The 18,110-nt window shown below is 31.4% G+C and overlaps 1 protein-coding gene and 1 long non-coding RNA gene across 5 annotated transcripts in view; one reads left to right on the forward strand and one right to left on the reverse strand.

Moving 5' to 3' along the window:
- The window catches only part of bigmax (helix-loop-helix-leucine zipper transcription factor bigmax), an 82,476-nt gene extending 79,218 nt beyond the window's left edge, over window positions 1–3,258 (reverse strand). Inside the window, exon 1 of one of the 4 annotated variants that reach the window (XM_085809982.1) lies at window positions 3,171–3,258. The gene's annotated coding sequence lies outside the window, so the exon portion shown is untranslated. The remainder of the gene's footprint in view (window positions 1–3,170) is intronic. The other 3 variants (XM_085809985.1, XM_085809983.1, XM_085809986.1) reach the window with 3 other exon arrangements.
- Window positions 3,259–8,376: 5,118 nt separating this feature from the next.
- The window catches only part of LOC146992850 (uncharacterized), a 45,296-nt gene continuing 35,562 nt past the window's right edge, over window positions 8,377–18,110 (forward strand). Inside the window, exons 1-2 of the long non-coding RNA XR_015038849.1 lie at window positions 8,377–8,494; window positions 9,738–9,846. This is a non-coding gene — a long non-coding RNA (uncharacterized LOC146992850). The remainder of the gene's footprint in view (window positions 8,495–9,737; window positions 9,847–18,110) is intronic.

Below are 18,110 nucleotides of genomic sequence, written 5' to 3' on the forward strand. Positions count from 1 at the left end.
CATTTCTCAAACAAAGTCTAGGTAATCTGATAATTAGTAACCAATTTGATTGAAACCCACTTGTATCTTAAAAGTTCTAACATCATTAAAATTGTAATTCCTCCAATATTTATTATTTGGGAGCCTGCAAAATTTTTAAAACAAAATTGCAGCATGACAGGAGAAATATTGGTCAATGCTTCCATAGTCGCTATGGGGGTGGATTTAACTGCACCTGTTATTAGGTGAAGGGATTGGATTTTGTAATCTTGCTAAAACATTGAATGTACTGATGGAAGCAGTCACCAAAACTTCATTATGGTAATAAAATAATGATTGAATGTACATTTTATATGTGTTTATTAAAGTTTCTTTGTTACACCTTCATCAGCCATTTCAAAATTGGGGAACTACTCTGATATGCATGCTGCCATATTGCTATCTAAATTTTTTGTCTACATTTCGAACTTTAAGCCTAAAATGTCTCCAAAAACACGGTTTTTGTGAATGCAAAAACCACGTTTTGAACACACAATTTAAGCTAAAAATCCAAAACAAAAACAAAAAATTTAGATAACAAAACCGTGAAGTTTCTAACCAAAATTATTTTACAAGAGTCCATGTACACAGCAATATGTTTTAATTTAAAAAAACATCTACGAATGGCACAATCTAGGCAACGAACGAATTTACGAACTACGCACACCTCGCTTTAATAAATTAACATAACAATAAATTTCAAAGAATACCATGTACACAGCATCCTGTTTCAACTTAAAAAAACATCTACGAATTGAACAATTTAGGCAACAAACAAATTTACGAACTACGTGCACCTCACTTTAAAAAATTAACATAACAACAATAAATTTCAAAGAATACCATGTACACAGCGTTCTGTTTCAACTTTAAAAAACATCTACGAATTGCAGAATTCAGATGGTACGCACTAATCAACAAAATAACTAAAATAAATTTCAAACAATTAAAAAAAACAACAATAACGACAGAAATTCATACTAAAAAAAACAATGAACATTACATTCTACAAAATAAGAACAAGAATAAAATAAAATGCACTTACCATTAATGCTTTTTCGAAGAGCAGATATACCAATTTCATACCGCCTTTAACATGCCGCCATGTAATCACTAATATCGTATTTATATGACAGCCAGACACACTATCCAGAAAATTCATACTATGGTTCACAAATAATCACAAATCCCTACTTCTATCACACACAACCACTAAAAATAATCTCCCATACCTTCTTTCCACACCTCCAAATACCCATTGCCCCTCAACAGGATGACCACGACGATATTTCCTTATGCCGAACTTCAATTCAACAACTTTCACCATTAAATCTTTTCCCCTTAGCTTCTCAGACACAAAGCATGACGGGAACCAACGAACTCCAGCGAAAGACTTTTCAACGTCAACAGGGTTGCCATACATCACGCAATCGCGCCAAAAACCAGTGCAGAACACATATCGTCACATTTGGTGAAATTAGGGCGTATATCAGAGTTGTACCAAAATTGGAAGTCTCCTTTCAGTTTTTTTCTTTATATAAGAAATATGTTCATTCCAATTCAGACACGAATCAGTTTTGCATCCCAAATAGGTAATGTTATAATTGACAGAGATTACTTCACCATGATACAGAAGGTAGGGTAAAAAGTGTTGTGTATTCAAGGTAAAAAACTGACAATTACTTCTGTCTAAGTTTAAAATCTTGTTATTATTCCTGCACCAAGGATCCAAGATTACTTCACCATGATACAGAAGGTGGGGTAAAAAGTGTTGTGTATTCAAGGTAAAAAACTGACAATTACTTCTGTCTAGGTTTAAAATCTTGTTATTATTCCTGCACCAAGGATCCAATCGCCCCATAGCATCGCTAAAATTAACATTCAGGCTTTGCTGTTGATTCTTTAGGGCACAGCTACAAAAGACTTTTTAGTAATTGTAATACTTAATTACTGATTTGATATTAATTTTATTACATCACTTGCCATAACTGTATTAGCAATTTAAATTATATGGTTAATTATTTAACATTTTTAGTATGATTTTCTATAATCTCTAACTGGAACAAATGAGTGAAGCTCATTATGAGATTATTATAATACATATGCAAAGAAATAAGACTTTCAAATAAAAATTTTAAAATGAGCACATATGTACATTAAATACAAGAGAATTTACAAAAATCCCACACAGGTAGCTACTTAGAAACTAGAAAGAGAGTTTGGGACGAATTGAGCTCTGTGGCCTTAATGACTAGGCCATGAAGTGCTAGTAAAATTATTTCAGTCATTAAATGCAAATTCATTTGTGTCTTTTTTTTTTTTTTTTTTTTTTTTTTTTTTTTTTTTTTTTTTTTTGTTCGATAACCAATTATTCAACTATCAACTTAACGCAGGACTTCCACAAATGAGACAAAATTAAAAGACCTAAAATATTAAAAAACTGAAAACAACTTTTAACAGCATGTTATTACAGCTCAGGATAAGTTATCGAAAATTTTATTTTAATTGCATTTAACAAGAATTTTCAGTTTTTTAAAAATGAAAAGAATAAAACATCACAAAGCACATAATCAATACTTTGAAAAAGACAGGTAGAGAATACCAAAATGAAAATAAGTATCCCTCCCCCCCCCAAAAAAAAGGAAGCACTTCCTAGAAGAATTTTATTCATTGTTCTGAAAAGTTTTTACAACCGCAGTAATTAAGAAGCAGAAATAGTATTCGTATATTATAACCACTGAAACACTCACACCTAAAGTTAGAAATTAACTAGCCAAATTATTGAGCATTCGCAGGTACATGACAGAATATCGAAACAGAGTCATATATAGAAAAGGAAATTAATTAATACAAAATTTCAGCTTTTTAAAAACATGATTTTTTCAATACATTCTAAATTTCAGCTTTTTAAAAGCATAATTTTTTCAATACATTCTAAGTCTAAAACTGAAAAAAATGCAAAATTAAAGAGGAAATGGCGTTACATAAGTAAAATATTACAACAGGAAAGCAAAGTTTACTTAAGCAATGCCAATTCCTGTTGTTAATTTTTATCTCCCGCGGATTACATTTACATGTTTTGTCCATTTATTACATGCTGCAATGCGACTCGAAATTAATGTAACAAAACAAAATCTAACAGTTATACTTACAATTTACACGAAAAATCTGATATTTGCACCACGTAAACACTGAAACTCCTGATAACGATCCAAGAGTTCTTTTATTTTGATGCCACTACTGACTCACAAGACTTTCAGGCACTTTTTAAAAAAACGTTGAATGCATTATTTATAATAATAAAAAGATTCTCTTGCAAAATAAGATTTCAGCACCAATATTTTTCTAAATTAATTTTAGCTTCATTAAGCTGTTCTGCTTGTTTCAATGATTTATTTGCTTATTTACTCATTATTTGGTTCCAGTTTGAAACTGGAAACGTATCTACTGAAACAGTTCTTTGGCTGATTTAACAATTTAAGATTTTCGGGCTCTTCGGCTTCACGTCGTATCCAGTATGAGTCACTTTTCGGTGCTTGCATAGAAATGGTGCATAGCAATGCTTTGATGCTTTCGTAATTACACAGGATTGCTATTACAATGGTAGTACTTTCTTGTCACCTAAAATACTTCCTTTTTGGGCTTGCTGATAGTTGTTTATGAAGTACGTTTCGAGGTGAGTGGACATCAGGTAGGTGCATAGAAATGATGGAGTCATCTTTCTTATAAAATGAGTAATCCTCGTAAGGCAGCTGGAATCAGGTGCAAACAAGGTTAGAATCGTATGCAGTTAGAAGCGGTAAAACAAGTTAACGCGCAGTATAAGTTACTGTCGTACGTTTTAATTGGTTGGACAGCAGTCTTTTTCAGTCCCATAGTTTCAAAAGTATTGATAATGGTTTCGATGTAAACAACAACAAACTACGCTTCTAGGGGAATTGTGATTTCCATTTTCGGTATAATATTTCTCCGCGAAGTTATAGATTTTTTTCTAACTGTATTTTCTATCAATACCAATAAGCAATTAATGCTGAATTATCGCATGAACCCCGATGTTACCAGCTGTGTTAAAGTACCTTGGATAATTAGCTCGTGACTTTATTCCCTTCTTAACATAAAAAGTCTGCGAGTGCGGACGAGTGGTGACAGAAGAAGAAAAGGTGCTGCTATATTTACTACTACTACTAAGAACATATAGTGAATATGTAAAGTTTTAGAAAGTTTTTACTCTGCATCTGGTGAAGAAGGGCCCACCAGCGGCCGAGCGGTAAAGTCGCTGAAAACTGGTAGTTCGGTCCGAGGTTCGAATCCCGCGAACGGGTTGGCTGCATGGGCGTTTTCGTGGTTTTCCCCATGTGTAACGTGTATACGAGCCAGTTTCCCTTAGAAAGTCCTCCACGAAAGGCATCTCTCCCCTTAGGCAGATAGCCCTCGTGTGCTTTGCCATAATTAAATACACACGCACACACACACATCTGGTGAAGAGCATCAGTAAAACAAAATGACAAAATAAGATGAAGGTATTAAGTCAAGTGGCCGCCATCAGTCAACAAAGAAGGGGAGTTCCTGGTGGAAGGTGCAAATCAATGAATTGAAAAGTATAGTATGAGCAAAAAAATGTTGAGAATGGAGAATGTCAGATGAATATTTTTTTATATTATATATACTTTTTATATTATATTTCCGTAAAATATTTGGCTTAACGTTATATTTATAATTAAATCTCTGTTTTTAATAGAGATGAAGTATGCTTTGTTTAATAATAGATAACAATTTCAAGCAAAACCTTGCCAGATTTGTTTTGCTATTGCAACTTTGGTGACTTTGACCTCCTGATATCCTTTGCGTTTATCGTAATATCAACATTAACAAAAGGTTTTAAAATTCAAATTTTAGATTTAGTGTTAAATTCTTTCTGGTATATCATTTATTATCTAAGATACTTAAATACATTTTTAATATATAATATTTGCAAATATTTATTCTACGAATATGTTATTTTTATTATGGATAAGTTGTTTTGAAAATATATTTGTGACCTATGTGTTAACATGGGAACATTTTTTCTTATTGTTAAGTGGTATCTGAAGATATTTTTAATTTTTATTCACTTGCTTATTTATTTTTCTTTTAGTCAACAACAATCCATTTTTAGAATTCAATGCTGAGTATTTTTTAGTTTGATTTTAGTCAGCTAGGAAACATTAATGAAGATAAAACCAATAAATATTGATAAATGTCACACAGATTTAATTTTTGGCAGCAGAATGCGTTTATTGATGGCTTCCTCATTTTGTGCATCATCAGACATGTAAAATAACTCAGTTGCTTTTAGAAATTTTCTTGTGAGTTCATATTTCTTCGAAGATTAGCTATTTTACGAAAATGCGTATCTTTTTTTTTTCAAAATATTGCAGATATACATAGAATATAAAACTATCATATTTTATATGTAAATAAGCCGCAATAATATTTCCTGACAGTGTTAGCATGTATGAAATCCCATTGCCCTGGGCAAGGGGAGACCGTTCCTCAACCGTCTTTCATGCTTCCCACACATACACTAAATTATGCAAAAGTTCCGAACACTTCAAGCGAAATTCTACCTCTTAATTGCCCGGAACAGCGTTTTATCTTTTGATAAAAAGTAAGTGATATACAAAAAACTCTTGTGTCATGGGCTTTGTTAACCTGTCCAATTTGGGCATACTGCTATCGTACCAATAGAGAACAGTTACAAACGGCTCAGAACTGCATCCTGAGACAAATATCCGGCTGTGCATGCTACGTCAGAGATAATAAAATTCACTAGGAACTGGGAATTACCCATCTACGTGTCAACAATTATCTTATGCCATACAATTTTCATTTAATCCTCAGGAAAAATAGAAATAACATTGTCCCAAGATATAAGTATAACTACCGCTCTCCAGAAAATGTCAAGAAACCTATCACCATTCTGAATAGCCTTATGTAGATGTCATGTCACTTAAATCACTGTATTAAGTTTATCTTTCTTTATTAATGCACTTTTCGGTTGCCTTTTCCGATCCCATTTACCTTGTGTACTCATTCTTGTGTCATATTATTCCTCTTCAAGAGCTCTTCGTACATGTCTGTTTTAATGACGAGCCTGCGTGCATCTCTGCAGCATCTGAACTCTTAACACGCTAGTGGACTAATTTTGAAATTTAGTATTTTAAACCTAAATCACTCGATTCTGCCAATTATTATAAATTTTAAAATTAATTTCAGCAAAAGTTGGCCCCGTGCCCCAGTACTCTGGTTATTACACCATTGGCTGTTGCTAGCGGAGTTGCAGCGCGTAAAAGTATGCTCGATGCTATTCGCACCAGCGGTGCTATTCGCGATGCTATTCGCACCAGCGGTGCGATTAGCCGCTTCAGCTATTCGCACCAACATTAACCACGTATGCGCTTTGAGTTGTCATATCCGTCATTTGAACCGAATCGAAAAGAAGGAATCCTACGCGAACTGCCAAGTCTGTTGTAGTGAGTCTTTTTTTTTTTTTTTTTTTTTTTTTTTTTTTTTTTAAGGCAGGTAACTACTTTGACGTAGTTTATCATTCTTTCAAAAGATTAAAAAGGGAAATGTGTTCCTTTTCTTATATATGTAAAAAGAAGGAACACATTTCTTTTATTTATGTATATATAAAAAAGGGCAGGTTTTTATGCTCGCATAAACTATTCCAGCCGTTCGTTCTCTCGAACGGTTGGAATAGTTTAAATGACTGATTTGGAGGGTGGTGACTCGTTTACATTTTTTTGTACTTCTTAGAATACATTTAGATTCAAATATGTGTTTTGCACAATCAAGATTTTGGTTCATTCCTCTTTGAAATTTTTCGTCTGAGAAAAGGTAACAAAAATTAGACAGAGTATGTCTGCGCAGAAAATTTAGACATGAAATAAGTTAAAAGCAATAAAATAAACTATTAAATTAACAATTAATCATATACTGGTTATTAACAATTTTGTATGCCTGTTTAAGTTTATGTATGGAAATAGTCTTCACTTTCAGAACACAAAAAATATTTCCAAAGGACTTTGAAATATTAATACAAACATGTTAATAAATTAAATTTTAATAAATAATGGGATATAATTTAAAAGACAATCATTTAATGTAAGAGATTTAGATTGACAAATTTGCACACGCAAATGAATTATCAGATTTTGTTTCATGAATAGCTTTGATTTTGAAATATGGCATTTGAACTTATGTGTGGACACTGAAAAAGTGATGCATATATAAGAACATTATAATTTTCAATAAGTTTTGTTAGTGAATAATAAATTCTCACAGTTCTATGCTATAAGACTAGGGTATAAGCTTGCATAAAAGTTCCTATGTTAAATAAAAGAATATAACTCTTTATGAATATGAATATAACTTTTTATGATAACTGTTTATGAATATGTCCTTTCTTGCATTCAAAGGTAATATATTTTCACGATACCGTTTCACGATGTTTATGACCCTCGTGAAATTTTGCGATCTCGTTTTAATCAAAACAGCAAAATTTTGATTTTCATACAGTTTTTTTGCCCTTTCAAATTCAAAATATGTGGAAAACTTTCCACTCTCAAAAGGCAAGAAATTTGTTTTTGTCACATCCATCGTTTTCAAGTTATGTCAAACAAATAACACGTAAATTTCAGTAGCAATAACTAAAAATTAATTAACAAAGAAATCGCATACAAGGAAGATAAGCAGAAACTAACCCTCGCTCACGCTACCGCCTGTCTTATGGCAAATCGGCATAAAATACTTGTACCTTGACTGACTGTGCGCATGCGCTATCGTAGGTGGTGCGAATAGCCACTGCGCTATTCGGACCGTCGGTGCGATTAGCCCCTGCGTAAAAGCACGTGGCTGCTGGATTCTCGCGATACCACGACTAAATATTTTAAATTCATTGTACTTGTCATACGTTTGTACAATTTGTCACATGTAACCACTTAGCGAGTATGAAATAAAAATTTTCTTAACCACAGAGAATTTTTTTTTTCAAATTTGTGGGCGGTAATCTTAAATACGTGGGCAACCATTAACCTAGGGACGGCCCTGCATCGAATTCATGTGATTGGCAACGGTCCATTATCAACTTCGAATGCGCTCGAACTGTACAGTTCTGTAATTGGCAGAAAGATATTCATAATCTTGAATAAATTAGGGAATAAAAAAAGTTGGTAAATGAAATCATAAAGTATATACAAGTAATAGATTTTTTTTAAAAAAAAAAGAAACAAAGAATTACTGAGTAAAGTAAAGAGACATATACAGGTTAAAACAAAAGATTCTGATTGTTGTGTAGAAGATAGATTATCATAGATTCTCTAATTGGCAACATCTTTTCAAACCGTTAAGAGCACGCCATAAATAAATTAATTCCGTTATAGTTGAGCTTGCTGATTATTTTATAAGGATACAGGATAGTTAACAAATAGGAAACGTAAGTATATTTTAGACTGATAGAATATTTTAATGTTTTCTTTGTAATAAATAAAGCACTTTCATTAATTTAAGAATTCGTCTTTAAATTTTGCATGTAAGAGCAGGTAAGCCTATTTGCGTTAAGCCTTTTTGTCAGCTGTTATCAAAATAACTTTGATTAAATGATTAAAATGTGAGTACACATACTTATTTGGTAATGGATATTGTGAGTTATTTCAATCATAACTTTAATGTAAATGTACTTTAAGAAGCCTTCTTAACCACATTATGAAATTTCTTTCTATGTATCCACCTTCTAAAGCCATTTTTCTTTATAAAATAGGAAAGGCTTGAATGGCTGCCGTAAGCTTAACCCAATACTAAACGAAGGGATAATTTAAAGAGTGCAATTGTCCAAGAAAATAACTGAACAATACTTCTGAATACACAATAATAATAATTTTTATTATTTTAAACTTTCCGATATTCGAATAAATATTTATTCTAATTGTCGATATATCTTTGTTTTTGAATTAATATTCATTAACTGAACCATAAATAAAAATGGTTTCCTTCTTTAAGTTTAACGTACAATAAGAATTTTATTTATATTTACGTAAATTTAGTTTTTTTTTTTTTTTTTTTTTTTTTTTTTTTTTTTTTTAGAATTATATGAACAATGCACACAGTATAGCATCATTCTAAGAAATTTACATGCAAACAAATGAAGTAGATATGTATAATGATATGTTTGGCTTTTTAAGAACCTTTCAATAATGCTCCGGATAATTGGCATTTTCAAAGTTTCTGAGAACACTTTATTAATAAATAAATGAAAATCTTTGAAAAAATATTTAATTTTTTGGGGATTCGAAATGATTTAAACGTATTACATTTTATGTTTGTTTCAGTGAATACTTTTTAAATTTTACATCTTTTAATATAATAATAAATATGTCATTTTAACACAGATTTCTTTTAATTGGAAATGGAAAAAAAAAAAAAAAAAAAAAAAAAAAAAAAAAAAACAGCATAGAATTTAAAAGTAGGCAAAAAGCAACCACAGTTTTTCGTAGACTTTTAATAATACTCGAACGATATCAACAGCAATCAGATATGTGTCCCTCTTCTATAGGAGTTAAACATTTTGGCTCGTGATGGAAAAAAAAAAATATTGTAAACCGTTTTCTTCCAAATCTACGCGAATCTAAGGTTGCTTTTTCCCTAATTTTAAATATTTATTTAGTTCTAATTTTTTTCAGCGAATTGTAAGAGTACCTGGGAGGCGAAGCCCGATTCACCTGCCGCCACAAGGACGAAGAGATATTATCTATGTGATCGTTAGTTATACGGTCGTGATTTTTTTTTTCTGTAAGTGAATTTTTATGCAAATAATTTTTTAACTGTATATTGATAGAAAAATATCATAAGTACATTTTATTATATGTGATTTGAACTTGAAATGCAATTCTTTGAGAGGCAACTGATGCCATAAATACAAAAAAATTGTAATGAGATAAATTAAACAAAATTTACAGATTAGACTTCATTTTTGGAATTAAATTTAAATATCAAATTTTATACTTAATATTTAAATTTATAAGACAGATGTTGGAAACCGAGAAACTAATCATAATGAATTTAGATTTAGGCTCAGTACTGAAGAAAGAAATTAAATGAAGTATATGCAGAGTCGTAGCTAGGGTTTTCAGCGCCCAGGGACAACTGAAGATTTCGCGCCCCCTACTGCTTGCCAAGGATATAAAACATTTAATTCTAAAATGTCGTAACATCAGTTTGGCGCCCCTTGGATTCTGCGCCCGGGGATAGATGCCCCCTTGCCCCCTCTAGCTACGCCCTGAGTATATGGTAATAAGTAATCGTAACCTGCATTAGCTAATTCTTTTAATACAAATGAAAACTCATCTTGTGTTTTTAGTATATTTTTAGCTGCTCGTAGCAATCGGTCTTTAGTCTTTTAACTTTTTAACAAAAGAAACAAAAAGTTTATTTTAAGAGTTTTTTCATTTAGCTCAAGTCCCATCCGGCAAAAGCGGCAATGTTGCCACTCCATGCAGTATAAAATATTTCCCATGTCTTATGAATTCGAACAATAAGTTGCTTAATAGTGTAAAAAAAAGAGTCCATTAAATACAGCGAATAACTTTTAACAGTATATAAGGTATTTTCTCATTTCTTTCCGCGTGCCTTCGTTGCGTAACTGGAAGCAAACTCGACGCGTATTCGGGAGTTTCGGAGTTCGAGTCCCGGCGGGGGGGAATTGCGGATTTCTTTAGTTTCTTAACATCGAAAAAATTCCACAAACTGTACAAGTGGCGCCCGAACTAAAAAAAGGCGTTGTTTCATAATTCGTCAGCACAAGGATTTTACGGTTGGGCCTCCTAATCCATAGTCGCCTTTCAAAAAGAGGAAAGTTATTTTCTCCCTACTCTTCGCATTCCTTCGTGGTGTAATTGGAAGTACGCTCGACGCGTATTCGGTCTTGAGAAATCACTGCAAGCAATGATGTCACGTTTGTGACATCATTGCTTGCAGTGGCACAGCCAACTCTATAATGGCCTTGAAGCGCAAAAATCACGTGATCTAGATGGTCGATGTGTTTTTGTGGTAGTATGTGATTGCGAATCCGTGGATGTCAATTTTTTGGATATATATTATGCCAATAGTGTTATGTAAGTGGATTATTTTGCTATTGTAAATTATTTTAAATAACTTAAGCTTTATGCAATGGTAAATAATAGTTTTATCTATATTTCGGTTTATATCATTTTAATTTTTAGATTTGTTTGGGAAAATTTGTAGCTCTTCTCAAGCCTATCAAAGTGTTTCGTTTTAGCATCAAATATATTTACTCTAGTTTTAACATTTTGAGTAGTATTAATTGGAATATTTGTTTAGTATACTACATTAGGAATTCTTTATTTTGATTACGTCTTTCTAATAACATATTTGAATACAGAATGCCTCGACACTGCAGTGTATTTAGTTTCAAATCCAATTACGACAAAAACGAGAATGTGACTACTTACTCTTTACCTAAATCACCTAAAAGAAGAGCTGAATGGTTAAGGAAAATTCCGCGAGATTTAAGTAAATTAAAAAACCCGTAATTTGTATGAAGCATTTTTATGAATCACTGATAATTATTAGAAAGTGAGAAGAAGCTTCGTTTTAAATGCAATATTATAATTTCATCATCAAACTTGTCAAATAATGTTAAATAATTATACAAAATATAAAAATGACAAAATTAATATAAAATGTTCATATAAAAAAGTTAAAAATTTTACCAATTAATTTCAGTTAATAAGTCACTACTGCTTATTTTTATGTATGCTTCTGCATAAATTATGTAAGGTGTAGGATGCGTGTATATGGTACAGCTTCAAATTTTATAAATCTATTTTTGATAGTGGAATAGGCCTGTAATTGGGGCACCACTTAAAAGAAAAAGAGCCTAATCACTTACCTCTTAGGTGGTTTGGAAAAAGTGATACAGCATGAAATTGGAGCTGGCATAAATAGAAGGATGTCCTTTTTTATGAATGTAATTAGCATTTAATTTTTCGAAATTTTCTTGAAAGATTTATTTATAGCATAACATGCATGTAAGCTTATACACAAATTTTCTAGCATTCTAGGAATTCTAGAAATTTTTAATTCATTTCCGTGTTTTATTAGTGAATGAAGTGATGAGAGATGACTATCGATATTTGCCTTCTAAAAATTTATATAGCTGATGCGATGGTTGCGGCATGGATTTTTACAAAATATTCTGCCGTTAATATTTATTTTAGTATTAAGAAAATCTAAATAAAATTTGCATCCATAAATCTTTTGAATTTTTCCCGTTTTGTGGATTTTATATTATTTTGGGAACAAATTTGATTTAGATTACATAAATGGATTCCATTTTTATTAAAATTGCAGAAATATAGTACGTGGTGATTTTCAATGATAATTTTAGTTACATAAACAAAGTATAATTGTTTTAAAAATTATTGAAGATATGCATTTTACCACCTGTGAAAATATTACACTATGAAAAATTTAATGCGAGTCATGCGACCTACTTACGTTTATTAATTTTATTTATATTTATTTTAAGAGAAAACTACTATTTTTGACAAGTTAAACTTCGCGATTATAGTGAAGAGAAAAAGATCGACTATTTTGATCACGTGACCTTCCGTAACTGATTTCGCTTCAAGGCCATGATAGAATCGGCCATGTTGCAGTGGCTTATGGGTTAAGGCGTCACCACCGGAAAAACCACAGCCGACTGTATAGAGTTGGCTGTGCGGAAAAACAAGGCTTTGACACTGCGGTCGTGACGTCACTAGTAGCGGGTAAAGGAATAAACGAGCTATCAACTTCTAGGCAGCGCGAATTTTCTTCAAAAATTACAAATTTCCTTTTTTATTCCCCAAAATAGAAAATAATGTAAGTAAATAAAATACGTAAAAAAATTTAAATTCAGGTGAATTTTCGCTGTATGCATGAACATTTCAAGGACTGACACATTATGGTTTCCATACATTTTTCGCCATGTCAGCCAATAAATTTGACTTTTACTGTAAGAACGGTAATATGTATATTATTTTCGCCTTGATTGACAAGAACATCTGCTTTCAACTTTGTTTATATTAGCGCCGTAACGAAGTTTGTTTGCTGTATGTTTAAAATCGGTGATTATATCTACATCAAAACATGCATGTAGATGAAACAAACTCATGTCCTTCGACATAATCATAACAAGAAAAAACTGCAAGCAATAGATCATCTAAAGGAAGTGTTACGTATGGTGGTGATGACATGGAAAGCTCATATTTAATTAGCTATATTTTGACCGACGAAAATTTGGGCATTTTCTTATATGAAATATTATACAGAATAATAAAAATATAATATATTTATTTAATTATAACATTTTTCTTAAATATTAACATATTCAAAATGCTGTCGTAATCAAAATTAGAAGCTGTATAAAAATTTAATAAATATAAGTTTTGGTATATATTTACACTTACTTAATAGTACTTAATATTTTATTGATATTACTTAATATTTTATTGATATTGCTATATAGAATAACGGTACTTTTCCGTTTTGCCGGCGCAAGCGATAAAATCGCCAGTAATGGTACAACCGATGTGAAACGGAATATTCTCGCTGGTAACCTTTTACGCCTCATTTTCAAAACAAGTCCCAACTTTTTCTTATCAGATTGATTGTTTCTTTCAATACTAGCATATAATTACATAGAATTTTTATCAGATAGTTCAGTTTTATGTCTAAGGCCATTTTCGGTAATTAAGTCAATTAGGATGCAATCACAGCGTTTACCCGAAACCGAAAATATAGAACAGGTAAAGTCAAAGGTTAAATTCATCAATTCTAATGAGAATGCATTACCGAAGTAAAGCACTGCCGTTTTACATAATTTCTGAGTAAGCTATTCGTACGAATTGAAATATTTCTTGCATTTAAACTTGTGTTCCAAATTAAGATTTAACTTGAAATTAATGTAGATAATTACTGAGAGCATTAAATTTTTGTAGAGTAGTTTACGTGAGATGAGATCGCTTGGGGTCACGTGATATGAACCTGCGAATCAGTATGTTGAACCATGAAAGCATAGTAAATTCTTAAATTAATGTCTTTTTACAAATTTATCGTCTTTATTTATTGGCTTTTTATAAAATTTTAAGCGATATTAAAATTTTTATGCCTTCAAAAAAAGAATTCTTAGAACTAAAATTTTTTTAATATTTTTTATGAGTATACTGTATGTTGTCGCCAATAAAGTCTGCTTGACGAGATTTGCGCCGGCGAAACGGAAAAGTACGAGAATAACTAAAGTGACCAGTTTTTAGGCAGTAACATGCGAAATTTAAGTAAAAATAGGTTAGCAATATAATAGTAAGTGATGTATTGTGAATATTGTTTGTATACAGCATTTGATACTTTTGAAACCAATTGACCAAAACTGAATTCAGCAAAAGGTAATAAATGAAGTAGTGGTATATCATAATGCATGAGGATGCCTAAATTATTTTCTAGCATATAAGTGTAAGTTACATGAGATTAACAAAATCTGAAGTATAATAAAGGTGATGCATCTTGTGTTATGTTTATTTACATAGCCATATAAATTAATTATATTGAACCCAGAAAGAACTAATAATTAGAATAATAATGTGAAAGCATATATAAGTTATTGTCTAGCATATGAAAAGTAAGTAAAGTTAGGTTAGGAGTATAGGAAATGTATGTGGAAATGAAATGGTAAGTGACATTTGTCTACAGAATATGACACAGCATATAAAATTAATTCTGTTAAAACCAAATGAGCAAAAACAAGAGAACCTAGGAAAAGCTAGTAAATAATGTAATGATATACTACTACAATATAAAAGCATTTATAGGTCAGTTTTCAAGTATGCAACTAGGAGAAACTCTTTAAATTCAATTTCCATGTGTTTATGATCTTTGAAATTTTGGGTATTTAAAATATCCCTTGCATTTTAATTTTTATCAAATTATTTCCACATTAAATTTATAAGATTCTAATACTATTTATAAGAGATTTGTTAATTCATTTTAGCAGTGATAAACGTTTACAGGAATTATTAGGCTTTTCATAAAATAATTTAAAATAGCGAGTAACATTTTGTGCATTTTTCCTGTGTACAGAACATATAAAAGTGATTCTACTGAAAGCAGTAAAATTGATTGTTTTGAAACCAGCTGAACGGAAATTGAACTGAGAAAAAGCTAGTAAATGTATTAATTATATATTTCATTGCGAAATCATAACAAGAAAAAAAAAAAGAAACATAACAAGAAAAATCTTAAAAGCATAAAAAGTAGAAGTTATTTTTTATGCTTTTAAGATTTTTGAGTTATAGGTATTTCAAATGTCTTTGCATTTTAATTTTTAGCCCATTGTTTTCATACTAAATTTATATGATTTTGATACTATTTGACATTTGCTGAAGTTTCTTCTAATGAATTACTATAATTTTACTTTTAAATTATTCACAGTATTTGTTGGAATACATGGCCTTAATAAGCAATTTTTTTGCATAGAAAATATTCTTTGATTCATAAAAAAAAAGCTTATTTACATAGCTTAATCTTTAAATATTTGTTTCCATTCAAGCATTATTTATTCAAAAAATTGCAGGTTTTTAGCATAATAATTAGTAACTAGACATAAGTATAATATAAAATGCTTTTAATTTATAATAATCTACATAGCTTGATATTAAAAAAATAATGCACACAATTTTCTTTAATAATATTTTATTTAATGCACTGCAGCTTTTCAGAGCAATGAATAATAATTACACTTTACATATATGTAATATAGATCATAGAGTTTTCCAAAATCATTATTTCTCATACTTTATATGAAAAAAAAATGGCATAAAAATGTCTTTTATTTATAAAATGTATAATCTGCATATTATACTTAAATATTTTCCAAACAATGCATACAATTTCCTTTAATCATTAATTATAGAAAATTATATAAAGTTCCTTTTTTCTCTTCAAAATGTTTGACTGCTCTTTCAATATCTGATTAGACAAAATGTTTTCACAAACCTAAAAAAGGATGAAAAATTCAGTATTGACTACCACTGTAGGTTCATAAGAAAAATCTTACAAATAATTTAAATGTAAAATGGAAATGCAGATTTCCATGCAATATGTTAGATTTCCATTCAGAAATAACGTTAGGAACCTGGAAAGTCCTATCTAGAATTCAGTCACATAGTACTTCAACACATATTCCAGTATATATACTGAAATTCAGATGATATTCTAGAAAGGTTTATGAAGTTCTTGCTTACCTATTATTAACTTAAATGTTATACTTTAATATCTCACCAAATTTATTTACAGATTTAAATGCTTTAGAATAATGACTAACTGCCGTATTATTTGTTGATTTATGTATCAGCGCAATTAATTTCAAATTTTATAGAATTCAAAATAAGTTTATAATAACAACATCAGATATAAAAGTTTAATCAGTATCAAACAAGCAACAATAAGGCCTAATTTTTGATCGAGAAGTGCAGAATCGCCCACTTATTTCTTTGGCGTTTTTTTTTTTTGAAGCTTTTTACAATAATTAACTTATTCTTGTAAAAAACTTACTCTAGTAAGTGGATTTTTGTCAATTTTCTTTGACTTAAATTTAATTAAAGTGAAAATAGGTCGATGTGTACATGGATAAAATCAAGGGACTGCGCAATGCCATTTTGTGCAATTCTGGGATTTTTTTTTAAGTGAAAATAGGTCGACGTGCACATGGATACCGAGTATGTGCAATTCTTAAAAACGCGCCAAGCAGTAGGCGATTCTGCACTTCCCTATAAATATTTTGTTTTATTTTTCAATAAGAAAACCATAAGTTTAAAAAATTGATTGTACATACCTTAGAATGTTTTGATGGGGTGAAATTCTGCTAGTGAATAGCATGTAGCCATTTTCTGCACAACGAATCCGATTTGGGAAAAGAAAATATTGGATTTTTTCAGTATCTGGATAATTTCCTCTGCAGTTAGGAACGGAACAAGTATACACCATTCTTCAACAGATTATTAGCAAATGAAATATTATTAAATCTTTTATGCAATATACAAATCTCCCGCTAAAACTACAAGCATGATTGCACGTTACCATCGAAACAGCCGCGAGGGCAAAGAACGTCTATGTTCGACATCAGCTACTAGCGTCTCAAATCAGAATGGCCGTGAAACGGCTCCTTACGGAACAGACGTTATGCGCATGCTCACGGACAAGGCGAAATGTGCTTTCTCTTCAAAGCCTACCACTGATCAGCCGTCTTTTACATTTGGCTATTATTCGCCAATTTATGTAGATTTTTCGTTTTTTTTTCCCTGTGAACAAACCAAAGAAAGTCTATGTAAAGAAGGAAAGGCTCCATAGAAGTAATGTAAACCAGTTTGTCTTCTACGCCGCTAGAAAGAAGAGGAACTATTCGCCAAGGGATTTGGCAATGGAACCTGTTGGCGAGAATTTCCCCCTTTGTGATGTACCTGGCCGAGCTCGGCCAGGTACATCACAAAGGGGGCCCTGATTACCGAGATGGGTACCTGGCCGAGATTTTCCACCTATTTAGCGACTATTGGAACTTTCTGTCCAAAACGAAGCAGCATTCATCAGAGCCAGCACTTGGGATGGTGGCGTCCCTCTTGACCTGTGCACACCGCTATTCAGATGTATTTTTCATGCAATCAAGCTTTCCTGAAACTATGTACATATGTATATAATCTATATTTAACCTAGCATATTGTTTTTAAACTATTTATTCTGCATTTTATTTTATATTTTTCTTGTATTCTATATATGTTACTTTTTGACGAATACTTCAACACCAATCAGATGTCATCTCAGAGCTCACGTGACTTTGGTCACACCCCTTTCTACATCTCAGCTTCCTGCACCGCCCAGCTCAAGCATTTCCCCTCCTGCAGCGCTCTTAGTAGCATCTAAATCAAGACAGCCGGAACACAGCACGGAATCGCGACTTAAAGAGGAACTTGGATTTTCCACCTCCGCCACGTGTACAGGAAATT

This window comes from Stegodyphus dumicola, chromosome X2, assembly GCF_044657685.1.
Source record: "Stegodyphus dumicola isolate Sdum_Otavi_A_Nest chromosome X2, ASM4465768v1".
Lineage (NCBI taxonomy): Eukaryota > Metazoa > Arthropoda > Arachnida > Araneae > Eresidae > Stegodyphus > Stegodyphus dumicola.